Below are 12334 nucleotides of genomic sequence, written 5' to 3' on the forward strand. Positions count from 1 at the left end.
AAAAAAAAAAAAAAAAAAAAAAGGATGCTTAGAAGAAAGTCTTTCTATGAAGCACATTAATTGAAGTCCATTAATTGGCCACAAATCAAATGGTGGTTTCTGTCCTATATTAGAAATTAAAATATCTTCAATGGCTAGATCTGGAAACCTATGATACACGACAGTGAGGCCTTGCAAAAGAGCTCAGTGTTGACTTCTTGCCCCCAAGGGGCTGGATGGCAGTTCCAACCCATTGTTAAGGCGATTACTTCATTTTCTCCAGAATCCAGAGAATGCATGGGTCTTACTCACATACAAGGACAGGCTGCAATAGTACAGTGTCTAAATTCTTGGGTCAAATGTGAAAAAGATGTGATTACTCTGGAAGCAATATATGGTCATTTATTTATGATCCTGAAGATATGAAAAAAAAGACAAATAGGATTGCAAACAAAAGTGGAATCATTTCCAGGCAGACTGAGCCAAGAGAGGGGCCCAGGTCCTCCCCCGTCCCCAGAGCACCCTTCAGCCTTGGCATCCCGTCCCTTGAATCAGAGTCATTGTCTGGCTCTAATGCAAACACTGGCTCCATTGTGATTTTGCAGGGGCAGAGCCGCATATGCACTGCTTTCTACCCGCCTGGGGCTTCTTGTGCTTATCCCATTGAGCTGTGACTCAGGCAGACAGCCAGAAGGGCCTCTATCCAGGGTGGTGCCTGGGGATTTGTGTTGATTTATTGCACAAGAGCTGCCAGGTAAATCCCTCTGCCTTCCCATGGGAAATGTCAAGTCGGGGGCAAAGTTTGGGTGCTCCCTGTTTAGATTCAGGGGTTTGGGTCAGAAGGGATGGTGGCCAAAATTTACCTTCTTATTTAAATTTGCCTCTGAGGATACTTCGATGAATCTCAGACTGCCTGGAAAGTTCTAGAAAAATTCTAGATTCTACAAATCAAGTGTCCTAAGGGGTTCTCATAAAGTGTAGGAGATGGGGCAGTATAGCCTAAAATAAATGATGTTAACAGAGTGGCTTAGTGCAATAACTCTTAAGGGACATTAAGGTTACCTTTGGAGCTTATAAACATGCAGATTCCTAAGCCACATTCCCTAGGATCCTGACATAGGTCTTGAGTTGGGATTAGTAATCTTTATTATCATTATTTTTTGAGCATGCCAAACTGATTCTAATGCAAGAAGGTCATGTAACAAATTCCACTTAGCAAAACACTCCTTTATGGGAGTGTTGGCAAAGTAAGCCCTTGGATGAATCTGTTCTGATAAGTATCTGGGCCAACATGGGCTCCTCAGGAATGACAGAAGGGTGACTATAAGCATTCTCTTCCCCTGGATTGAGTACTGCCTTGTGCCTACCCAGACTTCCTCAGCAGCCAAGCTTCCAACAGCCTTCAATCAGATACATTCCCATCACCTTAGGGGATGCCATGCTGGAGGTCAAGGACAGGATCAGGTAGAGGGAGGAAACCTTCCTTTTGTAGGGTTAGACTATGAGCTCAGTTGGGAAATCCCAGTGACAGATAGTGAACTAGAGTATTTTGCCATTGATCAGCGTTGCCACATCCCCTCTAAGGGAAACTACACCCACCCACAGGCCCTCATTTCCAGGTGACCAGATTGAGTATATAAGAAGGTGCTTCCCTAGTCACAAGCAGCTTCGACTAAGGCTGGGCTGATCCCTAGGCAGCCAATTCTCAGGTGATATAGGACATGAACTGGCATGAAAATATTCAAACTAAGCCAGATTACTTCTGTTGGGAATGTGAATTGAGAAACTTGGAGAACCAAGCCAGTCATAAGTAGGTCACAGTTTATCAAGAGGTCATGTCATAGTAAAAGAGGCTGGAGAAGTTACAGTGCACCATCAGCAAGGAGAGGACACAGGTCAGTGGGGGAGAAGACAGCAGAGCAGGTGCACAGAGAGGTAGAAAGCTGAGAAATTTTGAGAAATGGGACACCTGGTTAAGAGCACCAAGAAAACGCAGACTGTAAATGCCCTCCAGCCCAAAGAACACGGAGCCTTACTTGAGGGAACTTAAGACGGTCTCTATTCCTAGCAATGAAATACCCACAAACAATGAAATGGGACCAACATTCAGTGAGCTCTGACTGCATGCAGGGTACTTGCTGAGTGTTTTATGTATGCTTTCTCGTTTACATTCACAGTTGCATTAAAAGCTATACACCATGTGTCTGCCTGTTCTACTTTATCAGCCTTCCTGTAGAGGGAAGGAAAAGTACTGGACTGTCTCACCTAACCTGCCCAGTATGATAGCCCAGTCACATGCGGCTAATAAGCATTTAAACTGTGCCTAGTCCAAACGGAGATGTGCTCTAAATGCCAACTTTTTAAATATAGTACAAACATTTAAAAAATCTGATTCACAATTTTGCATTGATAACATGTTAAAATTGTGTTGGGTATAGTGTGTTGAACAAAACATGAAGTTAAATTCACCTTTTTTCTTTTTACTTATTGGAAAACTAAAAATTACATATGTGGCTCACATTTGTGACTGATGTGAAGTTTCTCTGGGGCAGTGTCGGCTTAGCCTTCTGTTCTATGAGGCGAAAATATAGTGACACGTGAAAGGAAGAAACGTGAACTCCTCCCTTGAGGAGGCCACATTCACCACCAGTCTACACGCTGGAAAATAAATTCAATAAAAGTTGGCCAAGGACATTGTGCTGGTCTCCCAAGTTGTCGCCATACCTCTTCTTCCCCTCCCTAGGTAACAGGATTCTTCCTCCCATTCAAGAAACAGGACCTACTTTCCCTTCTCTTCAACTTGTCAGCTGTGTAACCTGCTGTGACCAATGAAATGCGACCGATGCCGGGCCGGCTCTGGGTGTAGCCTTTTGGAGGCCTGGCAGCTCCTGCCCCCGCTCTTGCAGGCCAGTCATCATGTGCGGGGGTGCTCTGGCTACACCACTGAATGGAGACAAAGACCGAGGCCATGGAGGAGAGCACCTCAGTGCCAGACACATGAGCGAGGCCTTCTAGGACCTTCCAGCACACCCAAAGTGGCCAGCAACACAGCTTAATGAGTGACCCTAGCAGATGCCACGTGGCACAGACAGACTGTTCAGCCAAACATGGCCCACGAGGCAGAACTGTGAAAAACAATAAATTCTTATTGTTTCAAGCCACCAAGTTTTGGAATAGTTTGTTACCTAGTGATAAATAAACTGTGCCTTCTGTATGCAAAACCCTATGAAAGGCAGATAAAACCAACGGGCTTCCTGCCCTCCACGGCTACGTCACACGCGCATAGGAAAGTAACTTCAGCATGAACTATCGGAGCTACGGTTCGTTTTAAGTTTCACATTGCAGTGGTTATTGAGGAACCTCACACAGGACTGCATATTGTCTCCCCCAGGCCCACGAGCTCAGCTCTCTCTGCTGGCTTCCAGCAGGCCCAGGGCTTCAGACTTGGACTTTTGAGTGCTTCTTTTCACCAATTAGGTACCGTACAGCCCTTTACTTCCCCACTCAAGCCTGATAAGGCGGGAGGCAGCCACTTCAGCAATCTCTCCTGGCTCACCCTGAAGATATATTCACAGGTGTAACCACTCACTGCTCCAGGCAGAGGTATAGGCCAGGCATGCAGTACAGGCTTGTGCCTGTAATCCCAGCTGCTTGAGAGGTTGAAGCATGAAGATCATTTCAGCCTGGGAGTTTGAGATCAGCCAAGGCAACATAGCAAGACCCCCTCTCTAAAACAATAAGAATTTTTAAAAATTACCTGAGCAAGGTGGCATGCACCTGTAATTCCAGCTGCTTGGGAGGCTGAGGCAGGAAGATGCCTTGAGAGTATCTCTATTTGAGCTATGATGGTGCCACTGCACTGCAGCCTGGGCGACATCAACAAAGAAGCACAGGCAGAGGGAAAAAGTTGCAATTATGGGAAAATAACACAAATACTGGACTTCTACAGAGTTGTTTATTTGTCACTGGGCCAGACTTTCTGACATCTCCTCAAATGTAGTAAAGGAAAGCCCGTGAGCCTTTTAATCTCTGCTTTTATTTCCAAGGACAGGATTTCCTTTCCCTATTCCCATCCAACTCTATAGAAAGGGTTCCCTGGGCTGTTTTCCCCATCGTGGTCCCACTGCCCAGCTTTCAGGAGCCATCCTGGCACAACAGTCAGCTTCCCTTTGTCTCAAGTTGGCCATTTGCATCTCTGTGGCCTCCTTGCCTGGCACCCACTGATGAAGCATTTGCCCCCTGTGTGCTCAGAGCTCCTCATTTGCATTTCGCCACAATAGTGAATGGCTTAGGGCCTATTGAAATACAGTTGCTAACTGGTGAATAATTCAGCCTGGAATCACAGCCCTGTAAGGCTGAGACTTGCAGCTTTTCTAAGAGCTCTGAACACTTCGGCCCTGGCACCGTGGACCACCGGTTGAAAGTAAAGGCAGGGCAAGAAACTGAGAGGAATCCGACGCCAACAGGGCAGGCCTTTGCTGCTCTCCCTGGGATATCATTCCAGGGAGAAAGTCTTGGGTAGTTCAAACCAACCCCACAAAGTACAGTCAATGTTTAGGTCCTAAACTGAGCCAGTACACAAAGCAAAAATCACATATGGTCAAAACTGCCCTTCAATATGGCTTTAATGCCTGTAAAGGCATTACTGGGGCAATTAAGGGCATTACTGGGGCAATTAAGGGCAATACTGCCCTTAATGCCTGTAAACAGAGAAGACACTGTTACACGTTTACAACTGTGGACAGCGATCCTTAGAGCCGTGGGAAGTTTAAGACCACTGAGGAATGAACGAAAAGGGGGGACAAAATAAAGTCTAGGAAGAGATGTCTGTTTTCAAAGCACTTTGCCTTTCAGATAACTGCTAAATCTCCAGCCACAGTTATTCTTACTCTTCACACATCCCTGGTAGAAAATGGGGCAGGGGAGGCGGTAATGACAACAGCAGCCGGCACTCAGGAGAGCCAGGCACTGTTCTAAATGCCTGATGTGCATTAGCTCAGGCCACATTTACTACAATAAGAACCATCATCCCTATTTCACAGAAGAGTAAACTGAGGCATAGAGGGCCTGGGGAAATTTTCTGAGGTTGCTCTCTAGAACCCAGAGTGAGATAGTCTCAGGAGGGGATGGCTGATGGGACTGATATCCCACCAACATGGCATAAGGACCACTTTCTTTTTTTTTTTTTGAAACAGAATTTCATTCTGGTGCCCCGAGTAGAGTGCCGTGGCATCATAGCTTACAGCAACCTCAAGCTCTTGGGCTCAAGCGCTCCTCTTGCCTCAGTTTTTCTATTTTTAGTAGAGATGGGGTCTGGCTCTTGCTCAGGCTGGTCTTAAACTCCTGAGCTCAAGCAATCCACCTGCCTCAGCCTCCCAAAGTGCTAAAGACCACTTCCAACGGAAGACGTTTGACACACAGAAGTCGTAGAAAGATGCCTTTTCTGAACTTCCCTTAATCCCCCCTCTGGGGAAACGTAAAGCCAACAAGGAGCCGGAGCATCAGCACCAGGATGAGAAACCCCGTAAGTAAACATTCTCTCAAGCCTCATACTTTCCATTTGTTTCCCCTAAAAGAACATCTGCTTTCTCACAGACGCCCTTTCTCACCACTCCCTCTCCCCCTTTAAGTTGGTATGTAAACCTTTATCCCTGGCTGTTCAGCAATCTAAGGTAGTTCCCACACGCATATGAATTTAAGGGGAAGCTCTCCTCCCAACACCATAACTGAGTTACTTGTGAAGGAAATGCAGCATTTCAATAAATGGAACTGAGAGGAGGAGGAGAATGCACCCGTGTCAGCAAAGGAGCAGGGGAACGAACAAGCAGGGCAGCTGTGGGGAAGGGTCTACTGTGGCTGGAGCAAAGGACAAGTGAGATCCAGTATGGGAATCTCAGGCTGGATGACCAGGCTAGAGCCAAATCAAGGGGCAGGCAAAGAACTTGAGATACGGAAGGATCCTTAACCCATCTCCCCATCAAAACAGCAGAAGAGAATCTGGGTGAGGTGCCTCACGCCTGTAATCTTAGCACTCTGGGAGGCTGAGGTGGGTAGAGTGCTGGAGCTCAGGAGTTGGAGGCCGGTCTGAGCATGAGCAAAACCCCATCACTACTAAAAATAGAAAAACTAGCCACCTACTGTGGTGGGTACCTGTAGTCCCAACTACTCAGGAGGCTGAGGTAAGAGGATCACTCGAGCCCAAGAGTTGGAGGTTGCTGTGAGCTATGTTGATGCAATGGCTTATCAGGAGAACAGTGAAATTCTGTCTCAAAACAAACAAAATAACAAACAAACCCAGACCCCCCCCCCAAAAAAAAATAGTAGAAGAGGAAGAAGAAGATCATGTCTTTGAGAGTGCTGGTGGCTTGTCAAGGCCAGGAAGCCAGTGAACAAGGGAGATGTAGTTAGAAGACTCAGGCTCTGAAGTCCCGTTCCAGGCTCTTTCACTGCGGTGTGCTGCCTAACTTTGAGCTGGACACGGGATGTGGTGGGAGGGACAGAACCCTCCCCTGTGTTGCCCAGATATCTTGCCTGCCTTCATTCTCCAGACATGGTGTGATACCAGTGCTGGCTCCAAACAGCCTGTCCTGGCCAGCACACCTGTGCCGGCCCCAACCTGTGCTGTCAAGCACCTTGCAGTTCGGCTGTTCCCAAGAGCAGAGAGCAGGAGCCAAGGGACCAACACTATTTCCTCTCCTGGGATGATTTTAGGATTTCCCACTCTCCTCCCTGAAGCATTTCCTGCTCAAAGTAAATTTTTCCTAGGCCAATTCAGCTGCTCTCTAATTCAGGCAAAACTAGAGATGCAGAGAAAAACGAACACTGGTTGAGGTTAGTGGGCCTATTGTTTGCGCGACAGAGATGCTAGATAATTACATAATCCTGTCCCTCACCCACTCTGCCCCTGTCCCACGACCCTGGAAGGCATTGTTTGAGTGTTTTGTTCAGAGGTTCTCTTGACTAAGCACAAATGTATACCTCCTCCATGGAAAAGACAGGTGCAGGCCACATGGTGGGTCTTGGATATTGATGGCTTTGTGCAAAAGACCAGGCCATGCCCACAGCCCTTTGTGCCATCCACTGAAACTGCCCCCTAGCTTGTCTTCCCCACCATTAATTCCTTGCTCCCCTCCATCTGGCCTCTGGATTGTTTTCTGAACCTGCCTTGTGTTTTCCACCTCAGAGCCTTTGCCCCCACACCTGCCTTTATGAAATGTCCTCCCCACTTCTTTCCACCCAGCCCAATCAGAGTCATCTCACCCTGATTCAGCTGGCCCCAGGCCAGCACTTTCACAGGCGTTATCTCATCCTGCAAGGCCTGGCATACGTTTCTTCTTATCTGGGAAACTCTCTGGGGCTACCTCAGCGGGAAGTGACCACTTCCTCCTTTCTCTTACACTTATTGTCTGCACGACTCATTTGGCGCTTAATACATCCTAGTGTTCTATAACGAATCATTCGCTTGCTCATTCACCTACTTAACAAGTACTTACTGAGCAATTATTATTTTTCCACACGCTGTGATAGATGCTGGAGATATGAAGAAGTCACCTCGGTTGTCCCCAAGAAACTCACTGCAGTGGTGAACACTGGCACACAAGGAGATGCTTAGCGTAATAATTGATGAGCACAGGCTGCATGTGGGAAGCACAGGATGGGAGCTCTGTGAGGGATGGGAAGAAGGTGGCCCAGCACGGTGGAGACAGCACATTTTCTGGAGGGGCAAGAAGAACAGGTGCCCAGAGCTGAGGAGCAACTGAGTGTGGTGTGTGGAAGAGAAAACACGCAGCATTTATAGCTAGAGCCAAGCGTGTTACTAAAGCATAAAGTGTGCAGGATAGAATTGGAGGGAATGGAATTCCAGACTTAGAAGCTTGGCTTCATCCTGAGGGCCATGGTTTGCCATTAAGGGTTTGAGGCAAGGGATTGACTCAAGCTTTGTGGTTTCAGATCACTCTGGCTACACTGTGAAGGCTGGATAAACTCAGGCAGAGGCTTGAGGCAGGAAACTGTTAGGAGGCAGTGGCAATAACCCAGGGCAAGGGACACGAGGGTGATGATGTCTGCATCAGGAATGAGGACACGAGATTTGAGAACTAGACAGGATGTAAAATCACACCACAATCACTGCTCTGGAGGGCCTCACAACGGAAAAGTGTAGCACAACAGTACAATGCAATGCACGGAACCATAACAGATTGAAAAAGCGCCCTCAGAGCACGGGAGAGATGGCGGCTGATGCTGTCTAAGAAATGTGGACCATGCTGTGGACTTGTCATTCTTACAACCTGAATGTTCGTGCAGGTGTGTCAGAGCTCTTCTCCTGGATGGCGGGCTCACTGAGGGCAGGGCCCTGGGGGAGCTAACGCACTGCAGCTCTTGTGACAACCAAGACTTCTGCTGTCCAGGTTGGGGGAGGGGATAGATTGTGTCCCAGGAAACCATGCTCTGTAACAGGCAGGTCAGGAGTTTTCGCAGCAGGTGGAGAACAGCGAAAATGCAACAGACGTGCTCCCAATGGGCCACGAGGGCGATGCACAGGGTTGGAGCTAGACTGGGCTAAGTCCACACCTCTGCTCTGCCATTAGCCAGTTTTGTGATCCTGGGCAAGTGTGGGTGGGCACCTTTATTTATTAAAATGAGGGTAATATTGCCCACCTTGCTGGATCATTTTCAGTATGATGTGAAATAGCAAATGGAACTCTCCAGCCGTGAACCAAGTACCTTGGGAGCACACACTATCAATAGACGTCGGTGTCACTGAGGTTGGTGTCTCTCTTCTTGCCTGTTCCCCTCCCTAATCTGTGAGCTCCCCGAGTACAGCAGAGACTATCTCTCTCTTTTGTATTTTACCCTTATTTTTGTCCCCAGTGCCTGGCGCACAGTAGCTGCTCAACCAAGGTTTGTTATTTATATTATCACTTGCAATGTTACTTCAGAGCCCAGTAAAATTCTTTAATTTCAGATTAGCTGCTTAACCTTGAGACAACAAAACCAGAAGACAAATTGACTAAAACATGATTCCTGCCCTCAGGGGGCAGAGATAATTCCAATATAATTTGGTTCTCTAAGGCACCAGCGTTCTCCTCCCCCGCCCCCCCTTCCCTTTTGCAAATCTCATTCGTTTACAAGATTTAAAAATCTATTATGTTGACGTCTTTCCAGCTGTGTGTCTCCCATCCTGACTTCTCTCTGAACTCTAGATCTCTGTACATTCCCGAATGCCAACTTGACATATGTACTTGCAATTTAATGTCTAAAATCGCACCTCCTCCAACATGTCCACCTAGATCTGCTATTCCTCCTGCATGGGTTTTCTCATCCACCCAGATGTTCAAGCCATTAACCTGGGAGTTATCTTTAACCCTTACCTCCCCCTCAGTGTCCACAGGCAGAAAATACCCAGGCTTCCAAAACATGGAGGCTATCTCCTCTTCCTCCCATCCTGCTGCTGCCACTGTCTCTCACCTGAAGACTGTTTAATTTCCCCTTGGTAGCCTCACTTTTATTCTTGCCTCACTTTCTAGATAGTAGCCAGGAAAATATTTAAAATTATGTATCAGACCATATTACTTACTTATTTAAAAGCCTTTAAAGATTTCCAGGTGCTTGGGGAGAAATTCAACATGGCGACTATGGCTGTTGGCCCCACAAGACCAGAACCCCAACTCCTCTCTCACTTCCTGTCACTCTACTTTCTGTGTCTTCTCTGGGCAGTTCTCAGACACCCTGTCCCCCTCTGGCTCTGTGGGCTTTGTCTCTCCTGATTTTCATGGGAGACTCTTGACCAACCACTTAAATAATTGACAACTCCAACCGACCCATGAAGTCTCAGTTTAAATGTTCAATTCTCCACATGGTCTCCTCTTCTTTTCCCTCTGAAGTACACATCCCAGTTCTTTTGTCCTTTGTTCCCCTATGGCATTTACTGACTGTGCAAATACTTGATTGGCGTCTATCCCCATTCCCACCACACATGCCTCCACCTCTGCCATCTGCCATTGCAGCTCTGGAGCCTAGCACGGAGCTGGTCTGTGAGATGCAGTGGATCTTCTCTGAATCGAAGTGGTGAAGGCTGGGAGGAAGAGACAAGCCAGCGACTGGGAGAGGTCAAAGAAGGAGCTGAGCCTTCTGAATGATGATTCATCAAAGGCATTGAGGATGAGAAAGTGTTTGATGGAAGATCTGAAAGCTGGGTGAGATGGAGCAGGCGGAGTGGGATGACCCTGAACGAGTGGGTGGAGGGAAGAGTTTTCCAGGTGGCAGGACAATCTGGTTGGGTGTATCTGAGAAATGATGAGTAACCAGAGTGTCTGGAATATAGGGCTTGGGCAGGGGAAGTGGGCTAGAAAGGGCATGCCAATGACTTTAGTACCTGTGCTTAAAACTCCAAGACATGGTGATGGGTCGCCAAGAGGTTTCCCCTCAACAAGTAGGGTCTGCTCTTCCTAGAGGGCGAGTACTTGGGATATTTTACAAAAATCTGTTTCCTTTAATTAGCTCCAAGCCAGGAGTTAGGGGATAATTTTCCCCCATACCTTTCAGCTTCTGGTGCCTTCTGTCCCTCCCCACCCAGGCACCTGGCTAAGCAAGCTTAGGCCCCTTAGCAGTGGAAACAGAATGCCACGGCTTCCGTCATGTGGATGGGCTCATCTAGCTCCACATTAGGAAATCTGGGAATTTGAACAATTTATAAGGAAAAAAATTAGGCCAGAATTCCAACAATTTCACCAAAGGCATTTGACTCATGTTTGAATCATGCCCAGGTGTGGACCCTCTTGACTCACTGAGACACTAAAAAAATATCTTTCAGCTGTATATGTGACTTTCTGAGCCTTTCATCTACAGTTGAAAATACAAACATGGCTCTTCTCTTCAATAGATTACAGATTTTCTGGGTTTTTTTGAGCTCTTTTTAGAGACTAGGTCTCACACTGTCTCCCAGGATGTAGTGTAGTGGCATCATAGCTCCACTCACCTTGAACTCTGCAACCTTGAACTCCTGAGCTTAAGCATTCCTCCTGCTTCAGCTCCCCGAATAGCTGAGACTCCAGGTGTGCTATCATATCTAGAATTTTTTTTTATAGGAATGAGGGGGAGTCTCACTATGTTCCCTAGGCTGAAGGTTGGTTCCTGCTTCAGGTTTTGAACTCCTGGTCTCAAGCCAAAGTGCTGTGATTACAGGTGTGAACCACCACACCTGACTTTTATAGTTTTAAAGGGGTTTGGTATTTTTTTTTTTTTTTTGGAAGGAGCTTTTTTTTGAGACAGTCTCATTCTATTGTCCGGGCCAACGTGCCTTGGAATCAGCCTGGCTCATAGCAACCTCAAACCCCTAGGTTCAAGTGATCCTCCTACTTTGGCCTCCTGAGTAGCTGGGACTACAGGCACCCAATTTTCCTATTTTTAGTAGAAACAAGGGTCTCGCTTTTGCTCAGGCTGGTCCTGAACTCCTGAGCTAAGGGATCCTCCCAGGGCATCTCAGAGTGCTGGGATTATAGGCATGAGCCACTAGCCCAACTTAAAGGGATATTTCTTAAGTGTTTACCATACCCCCTGTTAGGTGCTTTCCATGAGTTACCTCATTAGTCCTCATACTCACCCTATCAGGAAGTGATAAGATCTAGATAAGGAAACTAAAGCTCAGAGGGATTAAGTAACTTGCCCAAGGTCACACAGCTTGTAGGCGGTAAAGCCTATATTTGTAGTGAGGTCTGTCTGGCCCAAAGACAGCTCTCAGCTCTGCTGCTATGAGACTTTTCAAAGACAAGGCATATTGACTGAGTTTAGGAGAGAATTATCAACATTACTTTTTTTTTTTTGCAGTTTTTGGCCTGGGCTGGGCCTGAACCCACCAGCTTCGGCTCATGGGGCCGGCGCCCTACTCCTTTGAGCCACAGGCGCCACCCAATATTACTTTTTTTTTTTGAGACAGACTATCACTAGTCGCCCTCGGTAGAGTGCTATGGTGTCACAGCTCACAGTAACCTCAAACTCTTAGGCTCAAGTGATTCTCTTGCCTTAGCCTCCCAAGTAGCTGGGACTATAGGCGCCCACCCCAAGGCCTAGCTATTTTTGTTGTTGTTGTTGAAGTTGTCATTGTTCAGTTGGCCCGGGCAGGATTTGAACTGCCAGCCTCAGTGCATGTAGCTGGAGCCATAACCACTGTGTTATGGGCGCCAAGGCTATCAATATTACTTTTTAAGAAAAAATTTTTACTTTAAAATAAGTACAGTTTCCCAGCAAGTTGCAAAAAACTATAGACTTCACCTAAATTCCTCAGTGGTAATATATTACATAATTACAGCACGATATCAAAACTAGGACACTGAGAAGAGGTTCAATCCAGAGTTTA

Source organism: Otolemur garnettii, unplaced genomic scaffold (genome assembly GCF_000181295.1).
Source record: "Otolemur garnettii isolate 467f Iridium unplaced genomic scaffold, OtoGar3 scaffold00001, whole genome shotgun sequence".
In the NCBI taxonomy this organism is placed as follows: Eukaryota; Metazoa; Chordata; class Mammalia; order Primates; family Galagidae; genus Otolemur; species Otolemur garnettii.